We start from the raw sequence: 17,059 nt of genomic DNA on the forward strand, positions 1-17,059 counted from the left end.
CACGAACCCCCTGGGAAGCTCTTCCAGTACTTATGTTCATTGGAGCCTTTACTGAAGTCTGCTGCTGGTGCTCATGATGGATCGTGATTCAGTGCCGGCTGAAGACAACAGGAGTCTCTCAATTGACTTCAGTGGGCTTTGGATCAGGCCTTTTAGAGCATTTTGTCTGGCACATCAGATACAGAAGTTCTAAATTAATAAGTGTCCAGCTAATTTCAGGGGTCTGTCTGGTGTCAGATATATTTTCTGGGATTTCTGATGGAGAAGGAGAAAAGTTGGAAGCAGCAATCCAGTATGGCTTCACTGTGGCAGCTATTTATTTCTCCCCTGTACTCTGTTACAATGTCCAATGAGTTGTTTTGTTTTGAATGGAAACAAACCTGGCACAGCTTTTTTGCAAATAATCGGAGTAGGAATTATCTGACTGGAAACTTAAATGGATACTTATAAACCTTGCCTAAGTGGAATCTATGAGGGAAACCATCCTGGAAAATGTATTGGCTGCTAGTCATGTACAGACAAAAGTAGTGATAGTAGATTTAAGCCTCTTCAGAGAAACTTAAATCTCACCTACCTCCAGCCAAGGCAGTACGTGCTGCAGCTCCTGTAGAACACAAAATAACTGCCTGTTAAGAAAAGCTGAGATACTAGTGCTAAATGCTCAACATCAGTGTGCTGGGTATGAAAGGTGGGACTGGTAGCATACAATCTACTGGAGGAAAAAGAGATGTAACTGAAACCTTATTGGAAACAAAATTCCATCAATCTCTGTCACCCAGCAAAGATTTTCAAATACCAGGGTCTTCTGCAGGTGCAAGAAATATCAGGAGCGGGACAAGAAAATTTCAGTGGTGACTTACTTTATCTGGGCTAGAGAAAGTTATTGCTATAATGAGGAAAAATAAAGGTTATGTTTCAGTATTGTCAGATTAGTGTTTGTGTATCTGGAACATATTTCTGGATCTATAAATGCAGCTGGATCGTGATTCAGTGCCGGCTGAAGACAACAGGAGTCTCTCAATTGACTTCAGTGGGCTTTGGATCAGGCCTTTTAGAGCATTTTGTCTGGCACATCAGATACAGAAGTTCTAAATTAATAAGTGTCCAGCTAATTTCAGGGGTCTGTCTGGTGTCAGATATATTTTCTGGGATTTCTGATGGAGAAGGAGAAAAGTTGACATAAAAGGATTTTGCTTTTGTTGGAATATTGTGGGGCCTGAGGGGCAAAACCCTCAGCCACAAAAACAGGCTGCAGGCATAGCCAGGCCACTACTAAAGGCCATAGGGAAGATTAGCACATGTGGCCTAGTCACTATAAGCTTGACCGTACAGAATGCTGAGTGCTCAGGCCCTGTGCATTTAACTTTAGGCATATGCTTAAAGGCTTCACTAGATCAGACCCCAAGTGCTCAACATTTTGCATGATCAAACCTTAAGTCCTCATTCAACATGGGGATTCTGCAGAGACCTGCAATAGAAATCTCAAGGGTATAGGGTACTCACTGTTGCTACATCTCCTATGCAGCTGGCTTGCCATTTTTAAATATCTTTGGGGCCTTTCATGTGCAGGCAGTGACCCAGTATTTGACCCAGAATGAAGAGCAGGAGCATTAAATGCTCTTAAGTTCTCCAAAAAAGAAGCTATTATTGAAATACACTCATTTTATCCTGATTACAATGTATTTCCTGCCAATACCTTAAAATACACCTTTATTCTTCCTGGTAAAAAAATCAGGGTCTTAACTTTAAAATAAGACTCTGGGAATGATACAATGTAAACATGTGCTGACACTAATTACAGTAATATTTATCTATAAAACAGATGGTAACGCTTTCCAAAATGTGTAAGTAATGATCAGAATGAATTCATTAGGATTTATATTTCTGTCATGTACTTGCATAGGTGTTGCCTTGGATGCTGCTACATGTGAAGGGCTCGTTTTTGTTTTAAAAAAAAGTGAGGAGGTTTTACCAAACAGATGGAAAACATTATTAACTACTGGTTTCCTTTCATGTCAAAAATGTTTTATCTAATCATCAACATAATTACACAGCCACATTGTAGTAAATCACACTGTATAAACATTTAGAATAGAGAAGACTATTAGAGTGAAATGCACAGTATTCCAGACTTGAAAACAAAGTAAATATGAATTGGACTCTGCTGAATAAGAAAATTCCAAAAATCAAGGACAGACAAAAACATAATTGTACAGATTTGGCATCACTTTCTTCCATCTATATCCTCTTATTCTGCATGTTACTGTGTGTGCTTTCAGTTGCTTTTCCCCAACTCTTTGTGTGAATGTTCTATTAGTGACGAGACATTCGCTTCCACGCTGTAGTTCATTTCAAAGTTTTGATACCTCCCATTGCTCCTTTCATTTAATACTTTCTCACAGTAACATTCAGGAACACAGGAAGACACAAGACCAATCTAATGCAGGTCCTTCTGCTTTCTCTGTTGTTCACAAAGTCCTGTGTTTCATATCCAGTGCATTGTATTTTATTGAAATAGGGCACAGAGTGAAATTGAAAGGATGGTAATCAGTAAATGCGTCTGATCAGCTGAGTTAGATATCTTTGGGTTAGATGTTTATTCTGTGTCCATTATCCATTAAGGGCTCAATCCTTCAATCATGGCCTATAAGAGACAGAACACTAAAATGGATGGGGCAGTGCATCTGAATAAGAGTTACAGGACTGAGCCCTAAGTTCTGTTTCACTGCAAACTTTGAGGTTATAATTGACACAGCATATCCACCCATTTGTTTCTTAATTAGAAGCAAAGCCATTGCTTTTTCAAATATCAGTCGAGATTTGCTTCTAGTACTACTTTGTAGCTTTCTTTATCCATTTTCATTTCTAACATGATTCATATTATAATGTATATCTTAAAGGCAACCTCTAAAGATGCACCCAAACCTGTTTGTTTGTGCAAATGCTGGCTATTGAGCACACGTGTGTAAATGCAAATTTTGGAAAGGTGCTATAGCAGTACAAAACATTATTTTTTTTTGTATTGTTAGAAGTGTCATCCTGTAGATGAAAGGTTACACTAAAGTCCCCTCTGCCTACTTTTGGTGGCTGGTAGAAGTTAAATATTTCACGGTCCTTTAAAGAAAAAAAAAGTGGGGGGGGGGACTGCCTAAACCAGATGTCATGGTTGATGACAACATTCCTCCCCCTCCCCCCTTCAATAAAACAAGTTTCTAATATCCAACGTTCTGCATGAAGTCTTGCTGAGTGCATAATGGCTTCCCTGTTTGTCTCGTCAATGCATGTCCGGTATCTCTGTAATTTAATGCTCTCTAAAGTACTTTGGGATACCTCCCATATGGAAGGTGCCATACAAAACTAAATTCTGCACTAAAAATGATATTTCCCAAAGGGTTCAGTGAGCCCATTCTTAACATTTTTTGAAAGCTATGGAAGAGGAACGAGCTCTGACATTCTTGTATGAAAGCCACCAGGAAAGATGAATTTGTCTGTACAACTTCCATAGGAAAGGTTCATAGATGGTCAGTGTTTGGAAGATCATTTGTTTACACACGCAAATATTCCTCCCTAGGAGAACATTAGAAGCTGTGAAATTTTCAGGACAGTGGCCTCCAGTTTAAAGGCACATATTACACCCACATTTTTGTACCTACAATTCAGTTACAAGTATAGCTACTTATATGTACTCCCATGGTTCATCTTGTTTGTGGATAACTGCAAGTGCAAATTACTCCAACTGCAGTGACTAGATCTTTGGCTAACTGAAAATATACTCCATAACATTTAAACTCCAAGTTGCTGGGTCTGATTCAAAACTGCATTACTGCAGTTTTAGGTCAGTGAAAGTCCAGTGATTTCCATGGAATTCAACTGACATAAGACTGGAACACAGTGATGAATCAAGCCCCTTATTAGAGCTGTTGAAACACTGGAAAACAATTTCATGAACAATTGTGATGTCATTTCCATTTGAGAAGTCTGAAATGGTGCAATTTACCATTTTTTTTTAAATTTTCAATTTTTTAAAATTATTTTTTCTCCTTTCTACCTGGTTTCTCTCTTTTTTTAAAAAAAGTCTTCCCTTTTTTTTTTTAAATTTCCACTGCATGAAATAAAATGAATACTGTCCACGGTATTGCTCCCTCCAGACATTTATTCCTTTTCTACTTGAACTTTTCAAAACTTGTCCAACTTAACTCTGCCCCTCTAACTTTGTAAATATTGGGGAAGTTTTGAAAAGCAACAGAATAGAAAAAGTAAATTGGTGAGGGGGGGAAAAAAAACCACTAAACAGGAAAAAAAAAAGGGAACCTTTCCCTGCATCATTCACTCTGTTGCTTTAAGTGACAAAAAAGAAAAAAATTGTAAAGAGAAATATTTTAAAAAGGTGATTTTCAAAAACTGAAATACATTTTTCACTTTTTAAAACTAAATGAAAATTTTCATTTACAAATTTCCCATAGGAAAAATATAATTAAAGCACGTTTTCTGGTGAAAAATCTTACTTTCATTAAAATTCTGTTTTTGATGGGAACATTTTTCTGTCAAAAATCTCAGCCATCTCTACCTACTCTATATTTCCCAGAGACCTTTTATTTATTTGAGACCCAGTGTTCCCACTGTTTTCATGATATATATCTTCCAGCCACTGATGGCCTTAAATCATGACAACCATCCCTTTTGTCAAAGAGGGCTGGGGGAAACTCCCTCTGGACCTTATCAGAATCACTCCAGGTGTTGCAAGAAAGACACATTAGAGATGAGCAAGGCACAGCCTCCAGTTAGGGTTAGCACAGGCAAGCTTAGGGGTTCAGGAACAAAACCTAGATCTGTATATGACAGTGCAACGTGTAGCCACTAGACCAACACACCACCACTCTAGCTGCTTTAAAGGTGACCTGAAAAAACAAATCAAGCAAATAAAAGGGGGTTGTGCCTTCACCCTTCTACCCCCCCACCCCCCATGATGTGTAATGAAAACTTGGAAGGGTTGGGTTGTTTGGGTTTTTTTTTAACTTTTTCTGCATGTCTGTCCTGTTTTTCCTGGAAGAGTCTCTGGACAACTGGAGAACTAGTAGTTTTATGACATCACACATACCACACTAGTGCATTACATAAGTATACGCAGAAACAAAGACAAAAAGGGAGTTTAAACAATAAACATCAAACTTGCTATAAATAGTGGAAGAAAGGCTGTTTGTAACGATTGGACTCTCCAGTCACGAAGTGCTTGATCCTACTCCTATTGACGCCAATGCTAAAACTCCCATTGACTTCTATGGGGCAGGATTAGGGCCTAATTAAGGGCTAAGAAATCTCCCAATTCAAATCTGTGTCCTCAAATACAGAAAATAAAAAACATGGAAAAGTTAGATTGAATATTCCTGATATTTCTAAGGTAAGAAATATATAGAAACATCTTCATCCCAACACTATTTTTAGACCTGTCAGGACGTTATATACATCATAGAGCAGCAAAAAAGGGCATAAACCATGTTTTACCTTTGCAGGTTAGTGTAATTATAACCACATACATTTACATTGCCATATCATTCCAGAAGAGGATCACAGTTTAGATTTTTAACAGCAGTGTTCTTTTTGCATTTGCCTTTGTTATTCTTCCATAAGTCATAAAGAAAAAACAAAGATAGTATGCAATAGTTGTTATTTATGCAACAAAACGGGAAAAAATCTAACACAATATGGGAGTTGGGGCCCTGATCTCTGATAGGGGCCCCAAAGTATTACTGCAGTACAAACAATAGCTATAATTACTAGTACAGTAAAATAAGGTGGAAGGTCAGTAACTCTTACACCTTCTTTCAGTTACTTTTCCAGCTATCACCCTTATGTACAACTCTTCGTATAAATTACACAACCTTCCCTTCCCTTAGATTCAGTGGACCTACTTCTGATTTGTCTCTCACCAATTTTACAATGTTTCAGCATCATTAACTTCACTGACGTTGCTCCTGATTTAGACCAGTGTGAGTTCATAATCAGGATGCCAAATTCAGAGGTGATGTGTAAATTACAGTATGTGAGTGTGAGTCTAAGGCAATCTAAGCTGATGTAACTTATATGCGGAGTGGGTGGAAGAAGGTGTAAGTTAAAGCAATTTAGACTCGCATCTCAGAATCTGATCCAGTGATTTGTGCTGCAAAGCAGAGCTTCTGAACTACCCAGGATGGCAGAGGCTGAAAGCACTGCAGTGGCAACACACCCAGCCCCTGATGTGTATATGGGAGTGGACAGGTCTCACATTCCACTCAGCTACCTCCTCCTCCATATTGTATTCAGCATGAAGTTTACGAGCAATAGGAGAAGGAACCTCCATCTTCTCTTAGCTGGAAGGAGATTTTTCAGGAGATGGGGCTCACAGCCAGGTTGGGAAGGAAGTAAATGGAGAGGCTTTTTCAGACAGCAATTGTGTGTGTGTGTATATATTTAACAGCATATATACATGTGTGTATATATACACACATACTAGTCTATTAACTTAATTCTGAGGCACATATATATCTCCCAAAGGGCAGTTAAAGGCTGGATCAATTCAATACATAGGAAACAAGTTATGGACATATCATGTTCTATTTTTCAGCAGACTGAAGTCTGAGTCCATGGACACTAAATTGTCATATTATTTTACCAGCACATATATACGCCTTGCTGTGCCAAAAGGTGATGTGCCAAACAGTAGGATTGCAGACATACAAAGGTATGGGATGGAGAAAAAAATGTTTTTAAGCAGAACATTGTTTACATAATGGCAGGTTGACCCAAAACTTGGCTTAGAAACTGTGAAATGTATAACACAGAGTAGAGATGGCTGCATTGTGATACTGCCAATGAGCCATCCACACACTGAGAAACAAGTATTAATAAAGACTTTGCAGAATTAGTGGGAAAAATCAGCGTTATTTTATTGGTTTTCAAGGAAGCATGCAATGAGATGATGAGGAATTCTAGCAGATAGAGAAAGTCCATCTGTCCATCCATCCAATGGATACTCAGGCGGAAGGATTATACAATTAAGACACAGATCTGACTCCTCTCAGCGTGGGAGCTGAGTATTATTGTCTTTAATTCAGTGCTTCAATCACACAGTCTTTCCAGCATGATCAGAGGTTAGTTCCACAGAGCACTTATTTTGCATGTTGGACCTGTTGAAACTTTGCATACCTTTTGCTTTGAGAAGAAAGTACTAAGTCCAAATGTTGTAGGTGCAATAAATCTTCACTGCGCTAGCACAAGATGAGAATTTTGATTATTTTGCATATTATTCATTCATTACTTAACTTTACAAGAATACAATTCATGTGCTGCTAAATTTTTCCTAGACATCTTTTGCTGCAACAGGAAAATTTTGAATTATTAGGACAATCTGTTATTTTAGGTTTTTGAAATATTGAATTATTGCTAAACCAAAACAATATTTAACTATATGGGGTGAAATTCTGACCCTATTGACTGCAAAAAGGACAGGATTTACTCATGGAATTCAAAGGAATGGAAAATCAGCAGCGCACAAGATTTATTAATACCTGTTTTAAAAATAATTCTGAATAATTCTTAGCAAGTGATCAAATTAAGAGTCTTTTGAACAGTGCTCTTGAACAAATAAGTCTTTAGAACCTTCCTGTTCTTACTTGGATTGCATCAGTCTCCAATCACTGCTGAAAAACCAGACAATAAGGCTGAGGTGACATGTGCCCCAGAATTAATTTAAAATTAAACTGGAAGATTATATCATCTCATGGATATATGAACTTCATTATACCAACTCCAGTGATATCACAGCGAGCACTGTGATGTATGTGACATGTAGAAGAGGGGTCATCACTTCACAGAAGCTGCTGGTTAACTGTTTCGTGCACCCAGGTCAGTCAATTAGAGTGTATTCTGAGGATGTAACACTTACAACTCTATATCCTGTTTCCATAGCTTTGGTAGGTGGCATTTCTGAACTGGACTTAGCTCTTTCCTGCTTGCATAGATGAATTAATTTCTCTTATTAAACATTTTTTTTCTAATTTTCCTCCAAACAAATAAGTACATTCCTTATCACTATGCATGGACTCTGCATTACAGATTCATACTCATATTCATGAATCATGACAGAACAGTGGACTGTGCAAAAAATGTTGTTCCTGTTGAAGTCACTGGAAGATTTTCTATTAGCTTCAATAGGAGGAATCTCAAGCACTGTCTTAGTGGATAGAGACTGAAAATAAGGAGCTCTATACTGGGAATGTTAGGTGCTGAAATTCCCTGATTTCTGGTTTGCAGACCCAGATGTTAAAAAACAAACAAACAAAAAAAAAACCATGAACAAGTTCAGGCATCTGTAATTCTACAAGAAACCCACTAAGTAATCCAGATCACCATGGGAAAAAATAAGAACTGAGTTTTTGTTCTAATATGGAGCATTCAACAGCAAGTATATATTACTCTTCAGACACAAACACTGTACAGTTGTGTTTTATTTCTATATTGAGGTATTGTAAACCCAGAACCAATACTGCAACTAAAAAACTGGATTAGGGCCTTGTCTTGCTGACAGTGAAGTCAGAGATTTGTCCCACTGACCTCAATGGAAGCTGGATCAAGCTTGAAATCTGGAACCAGTATAACTCATGATGATCACTAATAACACAGTGGTGCTTTTTCATCTTTGACAGCCTCCAAATAAATGAACAACTGCAAAGCTGAAATTAAGTTAAAAAATAAGGTAATAGATTGCCGAGGGAAAATTCTGGAAACAAATTTGTTCAAATACCATAGGAATGAGTATTTATATATTAGCAAATCTCAGTAAAGCTATGTTGTATAACCCAAAAAGTTGATAAGGAAATGTTCTGCATGAGGAAGGCATCAGACTGTTAAAAGTTTAGAGACAGCAGGAAATGATTCATATCACAGTACTGTGGAATCTAGAATCACTTATATTGGTGAACATACTGTGCCTCACCAGCTCAGATTATCATGAAGAATAGTTTAGGTTTAAATCATCTTGTTAAAACAATTGCTAATAGCTAAAGATACTTAAGAGTCCCCTAGAAATTAGGGATCAAACAAAGGCATGAAGATCTGCAAAAGTGCTTCCAAAGTTCAGTATGCTCTAAGTACTCTATGTACAAAAGCTCAAATGACAAATGAAAACCAGAGTCTTTTGAAGTCCATAACAAATACTTCATATTGACACATAATTGAAATACTCATTGAAAAGCTATCCAGACACAATGGATGGCATGTGATATGAACAGGAGAAGTTAAAAACAGAATACAAGACTCTGGGGACTATAGTGAAGACTATCCAAAGGCTAAATGACAAATCTAAAAAACTCTAACTGCATTCAAGTTACCAGATGCTTCATAAACAGACAATTGAGCAACGGAATCCAGAGAATCAAGGAGGAATACTACCAAGATGCAGGAAACCCAGTGGAAAAGTAATCTTTGCAAATTAACAAGACACAAAAAAAGTATGTGTAACTATATATACTTATAACAGGGATGGAATAGGTAAAACAGAGAATAATCCTCTCAATGCCAGGAAAACTCAGTCACCTAATTCAAACTCCTGATATAGAAGAAATGTCTTGGTTTATTTGTAAGCATTTTGGCTTACATGTTGTTATGAGAAGATGAAATTGCATATGTTGTTCTTGAAATTAGTACTGTGCACTGTATCACCACCAGGATTGTGACTGGGAATGTGAATGGGCGACAGGGGATGGATCACTGGATTACCTGTTCTGTTCATTCCCTGTAGGACACCTGACATTGGCCACGATCGGAAGACAGAATACTGGGCAAGATGGACCTTTGGTCTGACCCAGGATGGCTGTTCTTATCTCATGAGTTAAAGAGGGTCAAGCCTGGTCAGTATTTGAAGGAGCAGTTCACCAAGAAAACTCAAGGTGGCATAGGCAATATTATTCCCTACCTAATAGATGGTGCTTTTCTCTCTGGATCAGCTCTTCAGGACACAGACCTGTGGCCATACAGCACCTAAACACAGTAGGGTCCAATCCCGAGGTAGGCCTCTGAACACTAAAGCAATAGAAATATTAAAAATAATAGTAAACCAATATCCCAGCATGGTGTGAAAAAGGATTGTTTAATTAGTAGGTATTTTACATCAAATAAAATGTAAAAACAAGGCTTTGAACATTAGTTGTGACTAAGGCTACATTTTAGTCATGGTATTTTTAGTAAAAGTAATGGACAGGTCACGGGCCATAAATAAAATAACAAAATAATTCCTGTCTATGACTTGTACTATACCCCTGACTAAATCTTGAGAGTGCCGCAGGTGCTTCTGGGGTGGGGACGGTGGGGGGGAGGGTGTATTTTTCTTTGCTCCCTGTCCTAAATGGTACTGCAGTGTGCTGTTAAACAACTGCTGTCTTCTACAGCGGGGATAGCTTCACAACAAGCAGTTGTTAAAAAGATTCCTAAGGAGTTTGCAAATCGCTTTGGGATTAAAGGCATTATGTAACTGTGAGACACTATAATAATAACTACAACTATAATAGACTTCATTGTGAAGGGTGAACACTCCCACTTCCCACTGAAAGGGAGTTGCAGCTGCTAAGAATGCTCCAGCATAAGCCCCCAAAATAATAAAATATTAGAAATGAAAAAGTAACATGATGAAACAGAAAACATAGATACTCAATAGCTATATAGAAGGAAATCTTTTCAAGACTCTTCGTTGCTGCAATTTTTATAGGGGAAGATGTAAGAAAGGATATACAATATGTGCTGTTATGCTGCCATGGCTACTTAGTGATGAAAGGGCATAGGAGAGAATTGAATAATGGCAGCTGACTTGGGCCAGCCTCGGCATCTAGTATTGGCCTTTTACATAATACACAGAAACTTGGGTTCCAATTCCCAGTCCTTGCTGTCTAAGCCTGGAAATATATGGATGCAGCATTATCTGCAACTACAGGAAAGAGCAGATATATTACTCAGGCATCCTTGCTTACGCTACACCTTCCATCCAACACCTGAACTTTAGGGGCACTGCATTCAGACTCTCAACCTGTCAGACACAGCACTGCCAGATAGATGGGCCCATTCCCTCTGGTATCACGGGCCCTCGTCACTTCCTCACTTTCTCACATCCATATTCCTGTGCCAGAAAAGGATCTCTTCACTTGGTTGGTTGTATTCCTAACTTACCAGATGGCTTGTATTCTGTGGCAGCCTTTGAACCATATATTGCAGACACATATGAGGGCAAAGGCTCTTGTGAGATGCTGCATTATCCTTATTAAGTCATGAGACCAACTGGTAAATGAGGGTATTTGTTTTCAGGCCCATTGCTGACTTTCTTCCTTTTAAAAACCTCTAGTTCAGGGTCAATCTATTTTTTAAAAAAGTGGTCTATTTCTCTTCTTTCCCAGAACAATTACTCTCTAAGAAATGACTTGATTTAGTTTGCTTGCAGACACATACCAGCCTAATCTGCACCCACAAGCAAGGGTTTCCTATAGTCAGAAAAATATTCTCCACCCACAAGCAAGAGTTTCCTATATTCAGAAAAATATCTCTTGCTCTACCACCACCATTATAAATCTGCAGGAAGTCTTGAGTTAGCCTTTCAGAAATGAATGCAGTGAGGTGGAGATAGTAAGCTTTGGAAATGTGTTACTAATTCTTTTTATAACTCCTCAAAACCCATGCATATATACTTTATGTGAAATTGACTTGTCATCTTGGTCTGTTCTATGAATAGTCCTTTCTTTAACTTCTGCTTTTTTATGGTGTTAGGTAAAATATTTCTAAGATTACTGTACTGGATAAAAATATACTTGCTATGAACAAAGAAATGTCATCACAACCCTAATTGTTTCAGTATGCCTACAAGGCGCACACCTCTGCCTTACTGACATTTGGCTACCGTTCAGAAGTAGCCACGTGTGTCACTGGTCCTTCTGTGATCTTTTACTGATTGTTGCCCCATCCTTTTCACTGTTGGTACTTTTATTGTAATTAAAAATATAAAAGATATTTTGCTCCTTTTTAAGATGTAATGAATACACAGCTGAAATTGATGCCTAAACAGAGGTATACTTGTGCATTGCTATGTTTATGCCTTTTTAATGATAGCTTTAGAGATATTTTTAAAAGTGTATTTAGTGCATCCAGTCAGTGTCAAAAGTCAATTCTTGCTTGAACTGAAAGGTTATTGACACAATGCTGAAAAATTTCAGGTTTCAGAGTAACAGCCGTGTTAGTCTGCATTCGCAAAAAGAAAAGGAGTACTTGTGGCACCTTAGAGACTAACCAATTTATTTGAGCATAAGCTTTCGTGAGCAACAGCTCACTTCATCAGATGCATACTGTGGAAAGTGTAGAAGATCTTTTTATACACACAAAGCATGAAAAAATACCTCCCCCCACCCCACTCTCCTGCTGGTAATAGCTTATCTAAAGTGACCACTCTCCTTACAATGTGTATGATAATCAAGGTGGGCCATTTCCAGCACAAATCCAGGGTTTAACAAGAACGTCGGGGGGGGGGGGAGAGGGTAGGAAAAAACAAGAAGAAATAGGTTACCTTGCATAATGACTTAGCCACTCCCAGTCTCTATTCAAGCCTAAGTTAATTGTATCCAATTTGCAAATGAATTCCAATTCAGCAGTTTCTCGCTGGAGTCTGGATTTCTAGTTTTTTTGTTCTAAAATCGCAATTTTCATGTCTGTAATCGTGTGACCAGAGAGATTGAAGTGTTCTCCAACTGGTTTATGAATGTTATAATTCTTGACATCTGATTTGTGTCCATTTATTCTTTTATGTAGAGACAGTTCAGTTTGACCAATGTACATGGCAGAGGGGCATAGCTGGCACATGATGGCATATATCACATTGGTGGATGTGCAGGTGAACGAGCCTCTGATAGTGTGGCTGATGTTATTAGGCCCTGTGATGGTGTCCCCTGAATAGATATGTGGACACAGTTGGCAACGAGCTTTGTTGCAAGGTTAGGTTCCTGGGTTAGTGGTTCTGGTGTGTGGTATGTGGTTGCTGGTGAGCATTTGCTTCAGGTTGGGGGGCTGTCTGTAGGCAAGGACTGGCCTGTCTCCCAAGATTTGTGAGAGTGTTGGGTCATCCTTCAGGATAGGTGTAGATCCTTAATAATGCGTTGGAGGGGTTTTAGTTGGGGGCTGAATGTGACGGCTAGTGGTGTTCTGTTATTTTCTTTGTTAGGCCTGTCCTGTAGTAGGTGACTTCTGGAAACTCTTCTGGCTCTATCAATCTGTTTCTTCACTTCCGCAGGTGGGTATTGTAGTTGTAAGAATGCTTGATAGAAATCTTGTAGGTGTTTGTCTCTGTCTGAGGGGTTGGAGCAAATGCGGTTGTATCGCAGAGCTTGGCTGTAGACAATGGATTGTGTGGTGTGGTCAGGGTGAAAGCTGGAGGCATGTAGGTAGGAATAGCGGTCAGTAGGTTTCCGGTATAGGGTGGTGTTTATGTGACCATCGTTTATTAGCACTGTAGTGTCCAGGAAGTGGATCTTTTGTGTGGACTGGACCAGGCTGAGGTTGATGGTGGGATGGAAATTGTTGAAATCATGGTGGAATTCCTCAAGGGCTTCTTTTCCATGGGTCCAGATGATGAAGATATCATCAATATAGCGCAAGTAGAGTAGGGGCGTTAGGGGACGAGAGCTGAGGAAGCGTTGTTCTAAGTCAGCCATAAAAATGTTGGCATACTGTGGGGCCATGCGGGTACCCATAGCAGTGCCGCTGATTTGAAGGTATATATTGTCCCCAAATGTAAAATAGTTATGGGTAAGGACAAAGTCACAAAGTTCAGCCACCAGGTTAGCCGTGACATTCTGTGCCCACATATCTATTCAGGGGACACCATCACAGGGCCTAATAACATCAGCCACACTATCAGAGGCTCATTCACCTGCACATCCACCAATAAGATATATGCCATCATGTGCCAGCAATGCCCCTCTGCCATGTACATTGGTCAAACTGGACAGTCTCTACATAAAAGAATAAATGGACACAAATCAGATGTCAAGAATTATAACATTCATAAACCAGTCGGAGAACACTTCTATCTCTCTGGTCACGCGATTACAGACATGAAAGTTGCGATATTACAACAAAAAAACTAGAAATCCAGACTCCAGCGAGAAACTGCTGAATTGGAATTCATTTGCAAATTGGATACAATTAACTTAGGCTTGAATAGAGACTGGGAGTGGCTAAGTCATCATGCAAGGTAACCTATTTCCCCTTGTTTTTTCCTACCCCCCCTCCCTCCGACGTTCTTGTTAAACCCTGGATTTGTGCTGGAAATGGCCCACCTTGATTATCATACACATTGTAAGGAGAGTAGTCACTTTAGATAAGCTATTACCAACAGGAGAGTGGGTTTGTGTGTGCAGGGGGGGGGGGGGGGAGAGAAAACCTGGATTTGTGCTGGAAATGGCCCACCTTGATTATCATACACATTGTAAGGAGAGTGATCACTTTAGATAAGCTATTACCAGCAGGAGAGTGGGGTGGGGGGAGGTATTTTTTCATGCTTTGTGTGTATAAAAAGATCTTCTACACTTTCCACAGTATGCCTCCGATGAAGTGAGCTGTAGCTTATGAAAGCTTATGCTCAAATAAATCGGATAGTCTCTAAGGTGCCACAAGTACTCCTTTTCTTAATGCTGAAAAAGTGGCTTTGAGTTTTAAAACTACTGCTTGCACTTGTTGGGATTAAATGATTAGTCCATTTATTTTAACAGAATTCAATAGAATGGAGAGTTGGTCAGCCTTTTACAAAATCTTCCAGCTGAGATAAAAAGTGTGGTGAGTCGCGAAATGAGCACTGAAGCCTAAAATTTAGTTAGTAAATTTGCCACATTTAACAGCACGCAACTAAACTTGAATACTATGTAAGGTAACCAAATTCCTTTAGCACAAAACCAGGATAGTCTATAAATGATTAATATAGAGTACCTTTTTAATTATCTTAAAAATGGTTGATTTTCACTACCAGCAAGGACTGAGTTTTCCTGAAAAATGTTCAAAGTTACGATGTCACTATCAAAAGCAGCCTTAGCATTTTTGGGTAGGCCTGTAACACAATTTCTCCTGTTACCCACCTAGCAAATAGCCAGTTCCTGTCCATCATTATCACAATGGTGTGTAATCCATCTCTTAAAAGTGTGTTGACTATGAGCAGTTTACTTTAATTGCTCAATGCTACATGCCTGGCTCCATAGTCCTCTGTGCTGGTCACGGAAACTCACTGAGCATGTGTAGGCTTGTGAATCTCTGCAGGAGAGGCAGTGCTCAGTCTGGCTGCTGACAGGAGGGAGAGAAACAGTATTATCATGAATCTCCTTCATAAAAATAGGTTGGAGCCTTCAACGGAGAGGTCAGCCACAGCAGGCTCATTTTCATTATACTCAGGACTCCAGAAAAGGCCTGGGCCCCAACTAGGCCTCCTGAACGTTCCTCCACTCCCTCCCGAGGGGCATGCCCCACAATTTGGGGACCTCTGCTTCAGAGGGTTTTGTGTGCAACCCGGAGTAAATGCATAAATACTACCTAATCAATTGCTGGAACATCCTCTGAGGTAAGTTTTATTATCCCCACTTTACGGATGTAGCAATTAAAACAGAAAGGTTAAGTGATTTGGCAAAACTGTCAAAGGAGTCTGTCACACCCAGGACTAGAATGCAACAGCCCATAGTTGTTAATCCCATACTTTACATTGCATCTCACCTTACTGAGTCACCCATCCTTATGGCTAGAAGTTACATCTTCTGCTCAGCATAGGAGCTGGTCCAGTTGCAGACAGCTGGCTGAGAGTGCCTCACAGAGTGGTATCAGTATTAAATCAGTAGTGACCTAGATGGCACTTATCCATGCAGCCATCAGTCAAGGAGTCCAGCAGCCCTGTTTTTCATAGATCAGCTCTAGGTAAAGGGGTGGAGAGGCTGTCACTGGCTTTCAGGAAAAGAAGCAACAAACCTTCAATCCTGGTGATCAGTTTACTTTTTCAAAGATATCTTTGAAAGCAAAACTGCTAGAAACTTTCTTCTATTTAAATGGAAACTGAGATGTAAGGTCTGATTCTGTGAGGTGCTAAGAGCCTTCAACAGGACCGGATTAACCAATGTGCACTCAGTATATTAACTCAATATGCACTGGCATATGGTTCCCATCTCAGTGGAGCCCCCAACCACCAGAGGGAAAAAACACCCTCCCACACCCACACACAAAGCAACTCAGAACCACAAAGGGGATGTGACAGGGCATCACATCACAGTGGGATTGTCACTCCTGAACAATGTGGAGAAAGCCAACAGGTCAGAGTGAAGAGCCAGGCCGGTCAGGAGCTGCTGTGCGATGAGGGCAGGGAGGGCTTGCTCTCTCACCCTCCGGGAGCTCCCACCCTCCAGAAGCAGGGAAGGGGGGAGAGCAACTGCCACAGTGCACAGGGCCCCAAAATTCTATGGATTTATATACATAATATAATAAAATAATATAGAACATCTTCAACACATCTCAGAATATTACTATAAAGAGAGACAGCCATAGTTATCTATTTGCACAGGTTTAAATAAGGGATGTGCCTGTAACATCTAATAGTAAGATAATGATTGTTTTTGTGTTCATACAGTACAATCATTGGGAGTTAGGATCCCTGAGGGAATTACAGAACTTTAGGACTGAAAGGGACCTCAAGAGGTCATATAGCCCAGCCCTCTGTGCTGACGTGAGACCAAGTAGACTTAGATCATCCCCGACAGGTATTCATCTAACTTGTTCTTAAAAACCTCTAATTACAGGGATCCCACAACTTCCCTTAGAAGCCTATTCCAGTGCTTACCTACCCTTATAATTAGAACGTGTCCCCTAATGTCTAAGCTAAATCTCCCTTGCTGCAGATTAAACCCATTACTTCTTATCCTGATCAAGTGTCTCCCAGGGAAGGGCCTGTGTCATCAAGTGTGTCCAGAAGGGGGATGGGTCATGTTAACCTGAAAAAAAAGATATCTTAAAATATGCAATATGTGTG

At 39.5% G+C, this 17,059-nt stretch overlaps 1 long non-coding RNA gene across 1 annotated transcript; it reads right to left on the bottom strand.

Moving 5' to 3' along the window:
- Nucleotides 1-8,515: 8,515 nt before the first annotated feature.
- LOC311516664 lies at nucleotides 8,516-16,249 on the bottom strand. The gene is made up of 4 exons (XR_014710474.1): nucleotides 15,760-16,249; nucleotides 15,135-15,336; nucleotides 9,950-10,056; nucleotides 8,516-8,708 (listed from the first exon to the last, which is right to left on the bottom strand). It is a non-coding gene; the product is annotated as an uncharacterized lncRNA (long non-coding RNA).
- Nucleotides 16,250-17,059: the final 810 nt, after the last annotated feature.

Source organism: Lepidochelys olivacea (assembly GCF_965140295.1).
Source record: "Lepidochelys olivacea isolate rLepOli2 genome assembly, chromosome: 2".
Taxonomy (NCBI): domain Eukaryota; kingdom Metazoa; phylum Chordata; order Testudines; family Cheloniidae; genus Lepidochelys; species Lepidochelys olivacea.